Here is a 16,423-nt window from a genome sequence, read left to right as displayed (position 1 = left end):
CATGAGTCAACAGTGTGCCCAGGCTGCCAGGAAGGCCAACCCTATCCTGGGGTGCATCCAGCACGGCACTGCTGGCCGGTCTAGGGAAGTGATTGTCCCACTCTACACTGCACTGGTGCGGCCTCACCTCAAGTACAGCATGCAGATTTGGGCGCCACAGTACAAAAAGGACGTAAAACTATTGGAGAGTGTCCAAAGGAGGGCAGCAAAGATGGGGAAGGGTCTAGAGGGGAAGACATATGAGGAGAGGCTGAAGTCCCTTGGTTTGTTCAGCCTAGAGGAGACTGAGGGGAGACCTCATCGCGGCCTACAGCTTCCTCACAAGGGGGAGCGAGGGGGCACGTGCTGATCTCCTCCCTTTGGTGACCAGTGATAGAACCCGAGGGAACGGAATGAAGCTGCGACAGGGGAGGTTTAGGTTGGATATCAGGAAAGGGTTCTTCACTGAGAGGGTGGTCGGGCACTGGAACGGGCTCCCTAGGGAAGTGGTCACAGCACCAAGCTTGACTGAGTTCAAGAAGCGTCTGGATAATGCTCTCAGTCATATGCTCTGATTTGGCTGGTCCTGTGTGGAGCCAGGAGTTGGACTCGATGATCCTTATGGGTCCCTTCCAACTCAGGACATTCTATGATTCTATGAAAACAAATGATACCCCGCCTTTTGTTACTTCTATGTTACTTCTACATGTACTATGAATTCTAAAAACAACTCTCCCTTCTTACTGGGGTGGATCTGTATGTTAAAAATACATCTCAGCCTGTGCTGAGGTCTCTACAGCACTTTTAGCCTTGTCTTTAAATGTTTTAATAGTGTGTAAGTGGTGTAAAGACCATGTGCTAGCTTTCAGTAACAGACAAGTTTAACTGCTAACCTGAAGCCTAACTAAAATATATACTTACCCTGCTTTAATGGCGGGGAGGAGGAGAGTAACACCCAAATCCACGACCTTTTGAGGAGTGCCACATCACAACTAATTATATTTTATGTAATCTATTACATTACTGTAAGTGGAATTTCAATCTTGTGCTACTGTCTGAAAGGACAGGGATAATGATTCAATAAATAAATCTATTAGGGTGGACTTTTATTGAGCTGGTAAGATTTTTATATCAAGTCTTTTACTGAGCTGACTTAGCTGGTATGTATATTTAGCACTATAAATTAAGTGCATAGAGAGAAATGAAAAAAGAGAAATTGAACTGTTTGCCTTTACAAGAATAACATAATCCCTTGCTCTTAAAATTCAACTTTTATGGGGTTTTCACTTTGATACAATAAGGTCAGTTAGACACAATAATATTTAGCTTCTACCACCTTAGTATTCGCAACAGTGAAATAAAACCTGCAAACACTCACTTTATGCCAGAGGTGAAACTAAATTACCATAGTGGTCCCTTGAAGTCTAAATGCTTTGAGTTGTGCCCAGAGAACCATATCGGTAGACCAACTGACAGGATATCATGGAAGTCCCTGTCCTTTATCGTGGAAACTTTTATATTTTCACATGGTCATGGGTGGAGCTGGCTGCTCTGTAGGGCGCAGCCAGCTTTCCAGCAGTGTCCTCAAGCAAAGCTTGTGCAGCACGAGTACAATTCAAGAACATATTTGCCAGGGCATTGGGGGAACACAGGTGGGAACAGGAGGGTCCTGCCTGAGCAGTCAACTGTGTTACTGTCTGAACATGTGCCTAACTAAGTGGTGGTTATTACCTAGAAGCTATTAACAGCTCTTAAATAGGTCTCCACTGGCAGCTAGTGGGGGTGTAAAAAGGTACGGGTGTTGTGTACAACCACTCCTGTTGGCATAGCTTGCGTACTGTGTGAGAGTGAATCTAGGTCACAGACTGCAGTAAAAGCTAGATTTGTTGGAAGGAAGCATGGGCTATTATCAATGTCAGCCTTCCTTTCCCTTACCTCTTTCTCCTTGTTTTGGGATAACCCAAGCATGGTCCCACATTATATAAGAACACACAGTTAAATAATGCACCCATTTCTCCTGTCTAATCAGAGTACCTGTGCTCCTGGTAGCCAGAGACAGAAAGACATCCTCACAGAGATTTTTCCATCAAAGCTTTGGCCCTGGTCCTTTAGCAGAGATACATAATGGCCCAGCAGCTCTTGGCCCTGACTACCCAATGATGGGTCCCACCTGGAAACAAGTGTCAAGTGGTAAAACATGGTTGGATGCTTCTAAAAAGCAAAATGCACTTAGATTTGCTATCACCTGAGCTTTCATACAATAGAGGGGAAAAAAAAAAAAAAAAAGCTGAAGTCCATGCTTAAAATACAGTTAAAAATAACTGGGGACAAAAGCTAAAGACTGAATCAATTACTCCTGGCTGGGGTTGCATCACTCCCTTTTAGTTCCTTAGTGGCAGACATTTTGAAAGAATCTTGAATATGGAATCCATTTACTTTGCTTTCACAACTGTTTGTGTTCTTAGTTTTCTTACATTGGTTACATCAGTTGTACTCTATGTGCTTCAGTAATGTGTAATCAAATAAAATAGGATCATATCCATCCATATTGAATTTCAGAGAAAAACAATTTTTGCATAATGCAGCCTACAAAAAAATCAAGTGGAAAAATTACAGTAAATTGTCAGAAGATAAGAAAAGCTGGAGAAACAATGACTAATCATGCGTAGACTCTGTAGCTTTTATTGAGCTCAGTAAATAGGTCCATAGCTTGTCATGTATGCATAGATCCTTCATTACGGATTGCAGATGCAAAACTAACACTAACATGAAGAAATAAAAATTAAATAATCCTATGAAATCCAGAGACTTCCCTTGAGAAAGGGAAACTAATAAAAAAAAAAATACAGCAATGGAATGAATTAAAAAAAGCAAATACAGTTGTAAACAGGAAAAAGATTTTATGCAGTTATAAATAAGGCTGCTCAGGCACATGGAAAATAAGGAGGTGATTGGTGACAGTCAACATGGCTTCACTAAGGGCAAATCGTGCCTTAACAAATTTGGTAGCCTTCTACGGTGGGGTTACAGTGCTGGTGGATAAGGGAAGAGCAAATTATGTCATCTAGCTGGACTTGTGCAAAGCATTTGACATTGTCCCACACGACATCCTTGTCTCTAAATTGGAGAGACATGGATTTGACAGATGGACCACTCGGTGGAAAAGGAATTGGCTGGATGGTCACACTCAAAGAGTTGCAGTCAACGACTCGATGTCCCAGTGGACATCAGTGAAGAGTGGCGTTCCTCGGGGGTAAGTATTGGGACCAGCGCTGTTTAACATCTTTGTTGGTGACATGGACATTGGGATTTAGTGCACCCTCAGCAAGTTTGCCAACGACAGCAAGCTGTGTGGTGTGGTCGACATGCTGGAGGGAAGGGATGTGTCTGAAGGCACCTTGACAGGCTTGAGATGTGGCCTGTGAGAACCTCAAGGTTCAACAAGGCCAGGTGCAAGGTCCTGCACATGGGTCAGGGCAATCCCAAGCACAACTACAGGCTGGGCGAGGAATGGATTGAAAGCAGCCCTGAGGAGAAGGACTTGGGGGTGTTGGTGGATGAGAAGCTCAACATGAGCCGGCAGTGTGTGCACGCAGCCCAGAAAGCCAACCATGTCCTGGGCTGCATCAAAAGAGGCGTAACCCGCAGGTCAAGGGAGGTGATTCTGCCCCTCTACTCCACTCTTGTGAGACCCCACCTGGAGTACTGCGTCCAGCTCTGGGGCCCCCAACATAAGAAGGACATCAAGCTGTTGGAGCGACTCCAAAGGAGGGCCACAAAGATGATGAGAGGGCTGGAGCACCTCTCCTATGAGGACAGGTTAAGACAGTTGGGGTTGTTCAGCCTGGAGAAGAGAAAGCTCCGGGGAGACCTTATTGCTGCCTTCCAGTACCTGAAGGGGCCTACAGGAAATCTGGAGAGGGAATGTTTAGAAGGGCAAGTAGTGACAGGACAAGGGGTAATGGCTTTAAGCTGAAGGAGGGTCGATTTAGATTAGATATTAGGAAGAAATTCTTTCCTGTGAGTGTGGTGAGGCACTGGAACAGGTTGCCCAGAGAAGCTGTGGATGCCCCCTCCCTGGAAGTGTTAAAGGCCAGGTTGGATGGGGCTTTGGGCCACCTGGTTGTAGTGGAGGGTGTCCCTGCCCATGGCAGGGGGGTTGGGACTAGATGATCTCTAAGGTTCCTTCCAACCCCAACCATTCTTTGGTTCTATGAAATAACTGATAGACAAGAAGAAATGGGACACTCAGCAATATATAAGATAAGGCAGATTAACTTGCAGTAAATTTCCCCAAAATGTACAGCTTTCTTACAAATTTGAAAGCTTTACGAAGTCTTTTTAATAGATTTGAAAAGTCAAGGAAAAGCTAAAGAGAAAGGAAGAAAAATAATCAAGCAAGAACGATACCACATTGATAAAAATGGAAAGGCAACAAATTCATTTGGTCTTACATGCCATGAGACAAGAACAGGACATCTCTGGATTAAATAGAACAGTATGAATGCAGAAAATAAGGAAACCAACTAACTTAGAGCGGAATGTGCTGCCTCCAGTTTCTAAGAGAAAAAACAAGTTTCATGCTGTTTCTGTCAGCATTTGAGCATTTCATTACTTGAATACAGTGCAGAACTACTTTCAATAACAGTAAATTGGCAATGCAAATTAGAGGAAAAAATGAATATGCTGCTGTGCTATAAAAAGTTCCTTTTTATTTTTTCAAAGATGAGGCGTCACAGACTTATGCACATAGGCTGACAATGAACTGAAAGGTAATAGATGAGTTAAGAGGGAGAGAAAAAGAAGAGAAAAAAGCCCAGCCTTGGACTGACAGGGAAATAAGTGGTTGTTTTAAGGCAGCTGTATGAGAGGCTATCAACACTTCACCTCAGCTAAGTTTTGCTGTATTCATGCATGAAGCAGAGCATGAACAGCAGACTATAACATTATAGCAGAGTAATCAAATTATTGCTGGTGAAAGCAGATACTGGCACATTAAGTAATCTCCTTTTTTTTTTCTCATGATACTTGGCACTTCAGGGATTTTCTGATTAGTATAAGCAAACAACTAAGAAAATCCATTCTTATTCATGGTACTTCTTGATGCAATACTTCAAGAATTGGACAAATGGGACAGTAATCTTCTGTAGATTACAATTTTCACTGCAGAAATGAAAAATACTGTTAACATAATGTAATTGACCTTGTTAAGGTCTGTATTGCTCATCCTTTGTAGGAATCAGGATTAACACTACATCTGAAAACTCAATCCAAAATGTTATATCTTCTTTATTTTGGCAGTACCTAGATTTACCAAGGTACCTACAATTTTTCTTCTATTCATATCCTACTAATTCCTGGTGCCAAGATCAGAGTACCATTGAACTGAGTTCCTAGATCACCAGTCATCTTAATACATAGGAATAATGACCCAGTTCATTACACAATACTGTTATAAGATGCTTTATGGTATATTGGGAGTTGCAATATTGTTACTGTTCATGTACTGATTAAGCACTGAAACTCTGGTGATACCCTGTAACTGCCTACACCTAACCAGGAGTAATAATAGTCTCTACAGCTGAAATCCAACTGTGCTGAAATCCTCCAAAATGGGTATTTTTCCGATCATCTTTCCAAATTGCATAGTTGTCTTGAACTGTGCAGAGACTATAAACAGCAAATCTGTCCCAGTGGTAACAGGGGTCTGACTCGTGGTACTGAATTTAAATCCAAATGCTGAACAGGTTCTAAATTTGGCCTCTTACACCAATTTGAAGACTGGTATTTTATTTCAGTTACATTAACTTTTAAGCTGAGTAACACTGAAAATATCAAAGAAACTGCTCTTGCTTTACACCAGTAGGAGGGAAAAGAGTACTACCAGCTACTTTTGCTTTTTAGAGTATGTCATTTGCTTTTTTAAAACCATGTACTTAGTCTATATTCCTAACTATAATGTTTTATTCTTTACTAAGCAGTTTGAAGTGTTAACAGTGGAAATACTCTTTAAACATAAAGGTACATTTAACAAAGCTCAGTATGCTATTCCCCTGGCATGAAGTTAATTCTTCATCACTTGGGAGTATATCTTCTTACATAATAAAAGTAGTAATGCATTAATGTTTAAGGATATTCTTGAAGAGCTAGAATAGACTATTTTGAAGTGCTTCATTGCTCTGAAATACCTCTGGTTTATTGATTTCCAAGGCATTCCAAAGCAAACAAGTAAGCACAGTCTACTCCCCAATCATTGTCTGACTCAAAGTTTTCTTTGAGAAATAAACAGTGATACTCATCTTAGTGGTTTACAGCAGCTGACTGAAATAGGCACTGTTTAGCACAGAACAGAGGAGGCAACTTGCTCAACCTGTGAGGTGTGACAATGCAAGACAGTCCCACTCTACGTTTGAGTTTCTGGATTTACATCAGCTCTCTGACACCATGGAGTCCCACCTGTGCCCAGCTAGCTCCTTCCTCTGACCTGTTGTACTATTGATTATAAAAGAAGTGCAGACCCTACTTAACGAGTTACTCTGTCCTCCTAGATGATTCGAAAATCTGCTTATAAACTTAGAGTCATAATGCGAGATGCAGCCAGTATCAGCAGTCCCTGCAGCCGGCACCTGTCTGGGCCCTGGGCCCTGTGCTCATCCCAGCTGGGCACCACGGTGGGACCCGGGCTGCGGCTGCCAGGCGGGTGGCGAGTGAGGGGCAGCTGGGAGATGCCCTCTCAGGAGCCTCCCCTCGTGCTCGGGAGCCACCACAGGGTCCTGGGCCTCCCTGCCCTGACCTCTCAGCCCACTCCAGTATCCACCCCAGGCCCTGTCCCCACTCCCTTACCAGGGAGGGGAGGACACAGCCCCACCAGCCTGCAGGCACCCGCCAGCCTGTGCTGGCCCCATCAGGTGTTTTGGAACGTGTAGAAGAGTCCTATAACAACTTTAAGAGCTCCCTTGTGATATTCTCATATATAATACTGGCTTATAGAAGTTACAGCTTTCTTCCACGCATAAAGTAGTAAATAATCAAATGTCTTCGGTAGTGGAAAATTCTTTTCCCACAAGTGCCTTGACAAATTTATCAATTATTTTCTTTATAGTTTTTCATTTGCTTGTTTGGCCTGTGGAGCTGACTTATAATTTTGTTATCATTTAGTCCATAATTTCTTTGGTTTAAATGAGATGATACATATCTCAGTATAAGCTATAATAGAGTCATTCAGCCTATCTATTTTCTTAGTTTATTAATAAGCATAGAATGACCTTTCCAAAAGCATCCTGGAATCCCAGAAATGCAACAATTCCATGAAGGGAAGAATAGCTCACACATCTTGGTGATATGATCTCCTCCTAAGTCATGCAGGCCATTGGGATTACTCACTTTCTTATAATTAAGTTTATGCTTAAACGCTTTGTGCATTTTGTGCACGTGCAGAATATATTTTCCACATTCATCTTGCTTACTTTTCTGTGGTAACTAATGATTCCTACTTCCACTAATAAACTCTTCCTTTGACAGTTTTTCAGAAAAACAAATCTTTTCTGTAGGAAATCCTTACCTTAGGACTTAGAGATCTTTTTAGTGATGTAAACAGTTTTTCTAACACCTTTCTGCCAGGAAAGAACATAATTATTTGTTTAAAAAGACTCAAGGGTGAAAGATTAAAGAGAAACGTAAGGGGAGCAAACATAGGTTTGCGGTTCCAGAGTGCAGAGTAATCCTGCTGTATGAAATAGAAAGCAAATCTGATAAGCTTATGAAATCTGCAGGCATCATATTATTATGCCTGCTGCTCTTCAAACAGCAATCAAGGAATAGAAAACCGCTTTGCCGTTACTCAAGAATGCCTTCTGTTTCAATGTATGATACCTTGCTGAGTAAATATCTCACAATTAGAAGATTGCAGATGGACAAAGGCTGAATGAAATAAAAACACTTAGATAATATTATTTTTAATAAAGATGTATTTGTGTACTTTTCTCTAAATTCAGACTTAACTGTGAGCTGTAACAATCTATCTTACTTTGTCTCTCAGTTCCACAGTATGTTTGAATTTCTACTGGGCTTTGTCAACCTGTTCTTAAACATAGCACATACTTTGCTCGATGATTATGATGATAAATCCTTTGTAGTGGGAAACTGCAGGATGAGCCATAGTGTGAGAGCTCGCTTATGAATCTCCTGGTAAATAGGCAGGACTCTCGCCTGTTCCTCACAGAGCTGTCAATGAAACCAGTAATGTATCAGTGTGATCTTACACTAGAACAATTCTGATGCTGCTGGCAATAACGATGTGCCCCAAGTCAGTAATTTTTTCTAAATAGAGTGAGATATCAGATTGTAGCCAGTGAAATCAATAGCTTCTTATGCAAGGTCTGAAAGGCCATTTTCTTAAGTTTTCCCTCTTTTTATGGGGAATGGTCATCTGAGTAGCTGAAATATGTCTGTGATAAATGCCTTCACATCTGTAGTTTTGATATTGGGTAATCCCCTTATGCTTTGCTAGGAAAACAGCAGGTCTGTTTTTTTCCATTCCTGTTCTACCTCACACTTACCTTGCATTAGGAAGTATAACCTCTCAGCAAACATGACATATATGGAAGCACATGAAACTTGGGAACCATTATAACTGATGTTCAAGGACAGAATAACCATACTGATCTTAACTGTTCACGACACCACTCCTGCATTCTGCATTCTAATGAGACAGCACTTCAAAACCTTTGAAGTAAACCCATACCATTGTTTCAACACCTAGATGGAGAAAGGAAGGATGATTTTGTTGTGAAATTTAGTGATCAGACCGTGTAATAAGTTTTTCTGTGCTCTCCAAAGTATGTAAATAGTTAAAAATACTTCTAAATTTGAGAATTAAAATTAAAAATCAAACGCATGTGATATGGCAATTGCTGGTAGATTTAACATAATAAGTAGTTCCAAAGATATGATGCTTGATGAGAAATTTTGATGAGCAGCTCTGGAGCCATTAACCCTGTGACCTCTGTCAGGTGACTGAGGATGTGTTGAGTAACAACATATTGTAGCACTTTTTCTTGTCAAAATTCTCTGCTTTCAAATATGACAATGTTAGAAATGGAGTCACAAAGCCTGAGAAACTGTGATGATTTGAAGTATCTTTGGAGATAGCTTGGGGGCTATCCTATAGTTATTTACCACTGCTAGAACTAGACTTTTACTGATGCATTTGCTGATAACTAGGATTAATAGTCTGTCTTTTTTATATTATTCTGTGATATCAGAATACTGTGACCTTTACAGAATAAACCAAATCTCTAAATGGGCTGATGTTACATGACAAGACAGGCACCAGAGGTCTTTGGGTTAATCCCTTGATGTCACAAATTAATCATGCTCTATGTCTAAATCCTCGCTAAATTAATTTTTATGTCTATATTCTTCTACTACTGTTCAGAGTTTCTCAGTTTTGAATAGCAAGAGATTGCGAATTTCTTCTTCTAAATGCAGTTCCAGTCCCAGAAATCTGCTTTTCTAAGACTACTGTTCAGTTCTAGCCCTATTCTGGAATGGAATGAGACCTACGCAGTTTTGCTAACTACCTTTGTCTGTTAGTCACATTTCCCCTGCAGTAAGTTTTGAATGCACTGGTTAATTTTGGACATGCTCTTAAAAGGGTATTGTTTTCAAAGTTTTATTTTCAAAGATTCCTACTTATTTTGTGAGAAGGATAGCTGAGTACAGCAGAGATGCAAATCGGTGACCTCTGCTGACAGGAAAAACAAATAGAAATTAGTTCCTGATATACCTGGAGAGTCTAATCAGTGTGTGAAGAGCTTTGGTCTGCTCACAGTGTTCATCCCTTTTTGCCTGCAGGAATTGTCTTGCAGAATGGACTTGGTTCAGTTATGAGGTACAGAGGGAAGTTGAAGCATTGAGTAGGACAACTAAGGACAGAAATACTTCTTGCTGTTCACAGAACAACAACAAAAAAATATAAATAAATAGTTTCCATAAAAGCCTCAATTCAAGCATTAGTTTTCTCTTTCCCATGAAATCTCACTTAAATGGTCAGATAAAAGGATAGCACATCACTGGCAATGCTCACTTCTGTTGTTTTCTTTTTCATAATAAAGATGAGTTACAATGAGCAGTCTTCAATGTCTGCTGTTCCTGAAACTATGCTAGAGTAATTTATCTTCTGAGGCTTGTGACTAACGGCTTAAACATGACAACAATCACAAGCGTTTATTTCCATTTTACAGGTTTATAAGGGAACTAAATCTGTTCTATGTAAACAAAGCAAGATGAAATCTTTGTTTATGATCTATGTATAAAAAAGTAAGGAGAAGAAAAAAAGGAAAGAAAGGTAATAAAATCGTCTTAGGGCCATAGCATTTTCACTTTGAAAACAAGCATACGGTCTGAAACTTAAAGCTTGCCTCAGGGCATAGCACAGAATATCATGAGGCAAATTCAGAAGTTGGAAGCCTTAATCCTTGGTCATTTTCTTATATGGAGGCCGTCTAATATGGCAGTAGCGTCTTCTTTCCCAGCCAAGAAAGTCATATTGAACACAAGTTAACTCAGAATGGTGTCTTTTTTCATGCATCTTGAGGTTTCCTGAGAGACCAATGAAAGCTTAAATAAGGAAGGCAATTCAGCGTAACAGCACTAGCAGAATGTCAGCAGAGTATGAACCGAGGAAAACCAGTTGCGGCTCATCACTGTTTCAGCTGTGTTTGTCATTAAGTCTAAAAAAGAATTAAATGAAAAAGAATACTTTTGGAACAGTAACTGGGGTGCAGGTATTCCCAAATAATTTTGGAATAAGGATGAATATGTGATTTTATACTGTAAGAAAATCATCCCAGCTTTAAAGTTCACATAAGTTACGACCTTTATGGTTTAGGCTTAGCTTAATAAAAACTAATTGCACAGTATAAAACATGCTATATCGCCACCTCCTTTTCAGTTTTCCACCACCCTCTGAAGAGTTTAGTTGGTGCCCTTTTATATTGCTAAACTGTAATACAAATTAATAAAATTAGCTTTTACCTTGAATTTAAATTAATTTTAGTTATTTCTTAATTAAAAAAGAGAATAGCAAATATGCCTTATCTCTTCAAAAATACAAGCCAGCTAGCTCTTTTCCATAAAATGAGGGCCTCCCATTCCCCTCTATGAATACAAATTTTGGGCTGTATCCTATTAATGCATTGACAGTACGATTTGAAATTCATTTGTACTGTGGAAAGTAAGAGAACTTTTATTCTGAATGATAGGAGCAAGAAGTGCTCTGCCCTTGAATTAACAAGTGCTAGTTATTGGAGTGCATGAAATCATAGATGGAAACATTGTAGGGTTTGTTTGTTTTTTCTTCTGAACAGTCATTATATTGGAATCAAATACATTAATTGATCATGTTGATTACAAGTAGATACTTGATCAATCTAGACCGACTGATCCGCTGAAGTATGGAAGTAGTTTAAAGCAGAATATAGCCAAAGTTTAATTTCACAAAGCTAACACACAGTGTAGCTCCTTTAGTAATACATCCTGGGGACTTAACAAAATATTTGATCCATTTTCTTTATATTGCATCACAAACCTTATTCTAACAGTTCTTTAGCAGAATAATAATAACAGTGATTTAACCTTTATGTAAGTTGTGAAACTGAGTGATCAGGTAATGTATCTTCTGTCCTCCACAGAGAAAACCTCTGCACAGTAACTCTAGTTGTGACTTCTGTCCTAAAGCGTAATATAATTAATTTCACAATTGTCATCTTCATCATTCTATTAATAATGTGCGTTCTTGTTTTTAAAGACTAAAAGTGAATCTACTATTTTTATGAGAGAAATGCATTGTTATAACAAATGGATTGAAAATGAGGGCTGTAACAGCATCAGAAAATGGTGGATTTCTTTATTTTTTTTTCCTTTTAATGTAGTGGGAGGAAATAATGACTCCTGTTATTGTTCTTGTCTAAAGGCCTGGCAGTTAAAAGCATTTTGTGTTTGTTTGCTATAGAATTCATGTATCAGAGCTTCACAATCTTAAATTAATTAATCTTCATAACCCTGCTGATAATTATTGTGGCAGTTTTGTGGGTGTAGAGGCAATGGGCAGAGCACTTGATCCAGCTTCCATGGTTGTCAGGGCAAGAATGTCATTGTCTCTAGAATCTGAATCTGAGCATGTGAAAGTAAAAACTATGCATAATTGTATTTTAATGACAACACAAACCACCCGTTCAGCTGAAGATACTGGGAGGAAGGGTTGCTGCTGTCTGTGCACCACTTTGCGTAGCACATCCCAATGGAGGGCAGGCAGCTCCAGGGATGTGCCGCAGCAATTGCAGCACAACCTCTACATCTGTGCTGTGGCCGTATCTTCTAATGCTTAAAAAAAACCCAACAAAAAAGCCCCTATATGTGTTCCCCGATGAACACTGCTTCAAAAAGAGTTTGAAAGAAGAGTTCAATGGATACACCAGCATAACTGCAGAAGCAGTATTTACGTGTAGTTACTGGCTTTGAGTGAATAAATATCAATTTGCATGCCCATTATGAGGTTTTGCAAGCATAATGTGTGCAAAAGCATTTATGTCAGGCACAGTGAGTATGCCTATAAATCTTGAAAGTAAATGTTAAGAGCAAAGACATATTTGAAGTTCTGAGTATATGGGGAAGTGGATTGCTTAATAAGCAGCACAGGGCTTGAACGCTTGCAACATTATTTTCTTCAGGTTTTTGTACTGCTGCTGTCACAGTGTTTGAACTTTTCAGATGGTATCCTAAGCGAAATAGTTGCCATTTTTAACATAAGGTCTGTTTTCTTTCATCTCCCCCTTGGAAGGAAGAAGGGGAATTAGCTGTGCATTTTAACATTTTAAAAACTAAGACGATTTTACCTGTTACTGCCTGTGAGCAAGCCAGTACCTCCACGATAGAAAGTGCTTGTGGATATTCAAGTAACCTTCCTTCCTGGCTGATCATTCTTGTCCCCATGCCACCCCCTCCACTCCCAAGGCAAAGCTATTTGTGGAGTTGTACTGTGATCTGGATTAAAGAAAAAATACTGCTTAAATGTAGATTAGTTCCCATGTCGCATAATCGTGAGTTCTTCTCCCACTATACAGATACATGAATATAATTGAAGGGCAAGAAACTATGTGAAGAAATGCCTGTTGCTGTCAGACAGAGTGTCACCCCTAAATGCTTTTTTTCACTATGAAACTATCATCTTGCAGAAGGACTTACATGAGGGCTCTGCATATCCCAGGTCTCTGACTATTATGATTGTACACAAACAAGGGGATCTAGTTACCACTTTTTCAATAAACAGAATTCTGATAACAAGTATGAGTGCAGAGAAAAATAATCTTATATTTACCTTAATGTTTGATAAGACTTGGCAGCCATTGAACCTATATGAAATAATGTATGAATGTAGCAATATATAAATACTATACAGCCATTTTTATAAAGCTGAATTTGGCAGACCATCCAAGAGGAAATTACAATGACCAATAAGAATTATAAGGAAAGCATGGGAGAGGGTTATTGTAATATTCCAAATAAAAATATATGACAGAATTTCAACATTTCCAGGATAAAAGGCCACTGTAAAAGGGAAAGCATGGCAAAAATCTTTGGACTGAGCATAGCAGAGTCTTCTAACAGATTTGCTCAGAGCATAATAGGTGTGGTTTAATTAAATTAAATTCCCTAGCATATGTAACCATAGCCATTCTAATCTGAGAAACAAAATTTCTGTATCATAAATCATTCAACTAGGCATGTTTAAAATGTGAAGCCACAGCATACTCCAAAAAGAAAGAAATCCCATCATAATAGTTTTAGGTGAATAAATATTCACTAATTGGTAAGGAACTCTTGTAACTTAAATGAGAATTTTTAGCACTCTGAAAGAAATGAAAGTACTAAGTACTTAGAAAGTAATAAGCTTAAGAACAGGTAAGTATGCAAGGATCTTAAATACACTGTGATGTATTTCACAAATGAACAATGTAGCATTCATAATTTGGAACATTAAACCTCCTATAAATGTAAGAATGTATGAAAAAGTAAATGGTCATCGTTAAATTTTCTTACAAGCAGTATTTTTCTGGTGAAGAATTTTCAGGCTAAAGCAGTTAAAGATGTGCAATCAGACATTGGTGTATCACGGTGGGTCCAGGAACTGTTTTACAGGGCAACAGTAAGCTTCTGAGAAATCCAGTATGGTCATTGGCCCATGTTTCTTTGTCTGGAGGGATACTATGGAGAAAAGAGATTCACCTTAATATAGCTAGATAATACACTTGGTTGGATAATTCTCCATTGATTCATTATTCCTTTTTTTATATTTTTTCAGTCATCACAGAAAATGACAGACTGAATTCAGCATATTATCTTTCTTAACAAGTGGTCAAAGAAGTTAGCATTTCCTATTAACTACCATAGACCACACCACAAGCATTTAATTTTTGTCAGGCCCTAGAGGTCAGCTTTAAATGATACTAGGTATTTTAAGTTTTCACCTTGACATTTCCCATCCCTCAGCTCTTTTTTTTTTTTTTTTTTAACTCTTGTGTCCAATGAACTGTGCAAAACACTGCAGAAAGCTACATGAAAAGCACAAGTGAGTATATGACACTCGACCTGAAGACCTGCAACTATTGTTGAAAAGTCATTGCTGTGATGTGGCTGTTCATTGTGTTTTCCACAGTTCGTTTGGCCTCATGACATACTCAGAGGGCGCAAACACTTCCTAATGTGTCACTCTTACTCCCTTGAAATCTCTGGCAGCATAACTCACGCTAGTTACTATCTCCCTTCGCATCTGAGAAATAGATAGCGGGGATATTTTTAGAGGTAGGTAGGTTCTGAGAATAACATGAAAGATGGGTCATCCCAACATCAGGCCTCAGCCGGTCAGACAACTCGGGGTATGCCATAGAGGGGAGGAGATGGTTTTTTCCTGATAATGGGAAGCAGAATGAAGGCAGGTGGCTGGTTCATTCTCCCATGCCTTTCAAAACTTTTCAAGGCGCAGTAGGGGTGACTTGATGCTTTTGATGCCGTCCTGTCTCTTGCTACAATTAACCACCTTCCCAAGTTTATGTGAATCTCATGGACTTCCAATTTTGTGGATCAGAAGGGGCTTTTTTGTTTTTCGTTTTTTTCCTATTGGAGCCGATTTTAATACTTCGTAGCAAAGGAATACTCTTACTGTTGGTTTCTGTGCTCTGTTCACTTCAAGTAAATGATAAATAGGCCAGCCTCAGAGGTATCCAAGATGGAGATGGGGAACCATATATCTATCGGGGGGGGGGGGGGGGGGGGGGAAGAGACTTGGAGATTTGGTGCGGTTTTTTTTATGGTGTTCTCTCTCCTTTGCAAATGCATCCAGAACTCACCTGACCCCTGTGGAATAAGCCGGAGAGAACCTGCTGCACAGCACTGATTACATTACAAGAGCTCTATAGCTCCTCTCTGGATTCAGTAAATTGCCTGACAAGACAAAGTGTGTGGCCAGTACTTCTCCCCATTGCTGAGTTAAGAAAACTGTGGCCTGCTGCTTAAATTCAGCCTTCCCTCTGTTCATTCTGGGTATCTGATCAATGGAAGCAGACTGTGACATGAGAAAATCCATTTCTAGTATCCAGAGCTGCATGTGAGCTATTACTGATTTCATAATAGCTGTCTGTCATGCTGCCTACGCAGTCCCAGTCATTACCAAGTCAACAGCTTTCAAAGCATCCCATGACTATCACAGGAAGAACAGAATCTGGTTTTGTAATCTTCATTTCCTATAAAAGACAGTGTTGCTTTTACATGAAACCGAGACCCTTAGCACTTGGAATTATTAAAGATCTCCTGTTACTTAATGCTGGATTAGAGATATTGGTTATAGATCTGGAGTTTGGCTAGATCCTATATAGTCTACCAAAAGTCTGAACTGATCTGTAATATCGCAGCACTCAGCTAAACAGTACACATTCATACAAATTTTGTCAGTGGACAATAAAATAATCTATACTTGGGAAACTATCATGTTAAAGGGCCTCAAGGAGTTTCAAGGGACCATACATGCTTTAAATGTGATCTCAAGTAATGCAAGTAGACACAGATTAAAACAAACCAAAAAAACCCAAACAAACCCAACGAACCAAAACCAAAGCACCCCCTACACACAATTTTGCACATAATTAAGCTTATAAATCTAACTAAAATCATGTTCCTTGTTTCTGATACACTATATTAATGCATCTTGTTAAATTGTTCTTAATGTTTCTTTTCCATGTTTATGTTTTGAGCCTGAGTATAAATTGCAAAATCACTGTGTCTCTCTAAATGATTACTTGTAAATTTCCTCTTAATATCCCTCTCATTTTAAACATCAATATTTGTATTTCTAAGAGTGTGCATTGTTATAAAGAAAACCATACTGCTT

Source organism: Grus americana, chromosome 2 (assembly GCF_028858705.1).
Source record: "Grus americana isolate bGruAme1 chromosome 2, bGruAme1.mat, whole genome shotgun sequence".
Lineage (NCBI taxonomy): Eukaryota > Metazoa > Chordata > Aves > Gruiformes > Gruidae > Grus > Grus americana.
Note: the sequence above shows the minus strand (reverse complement) of the source record.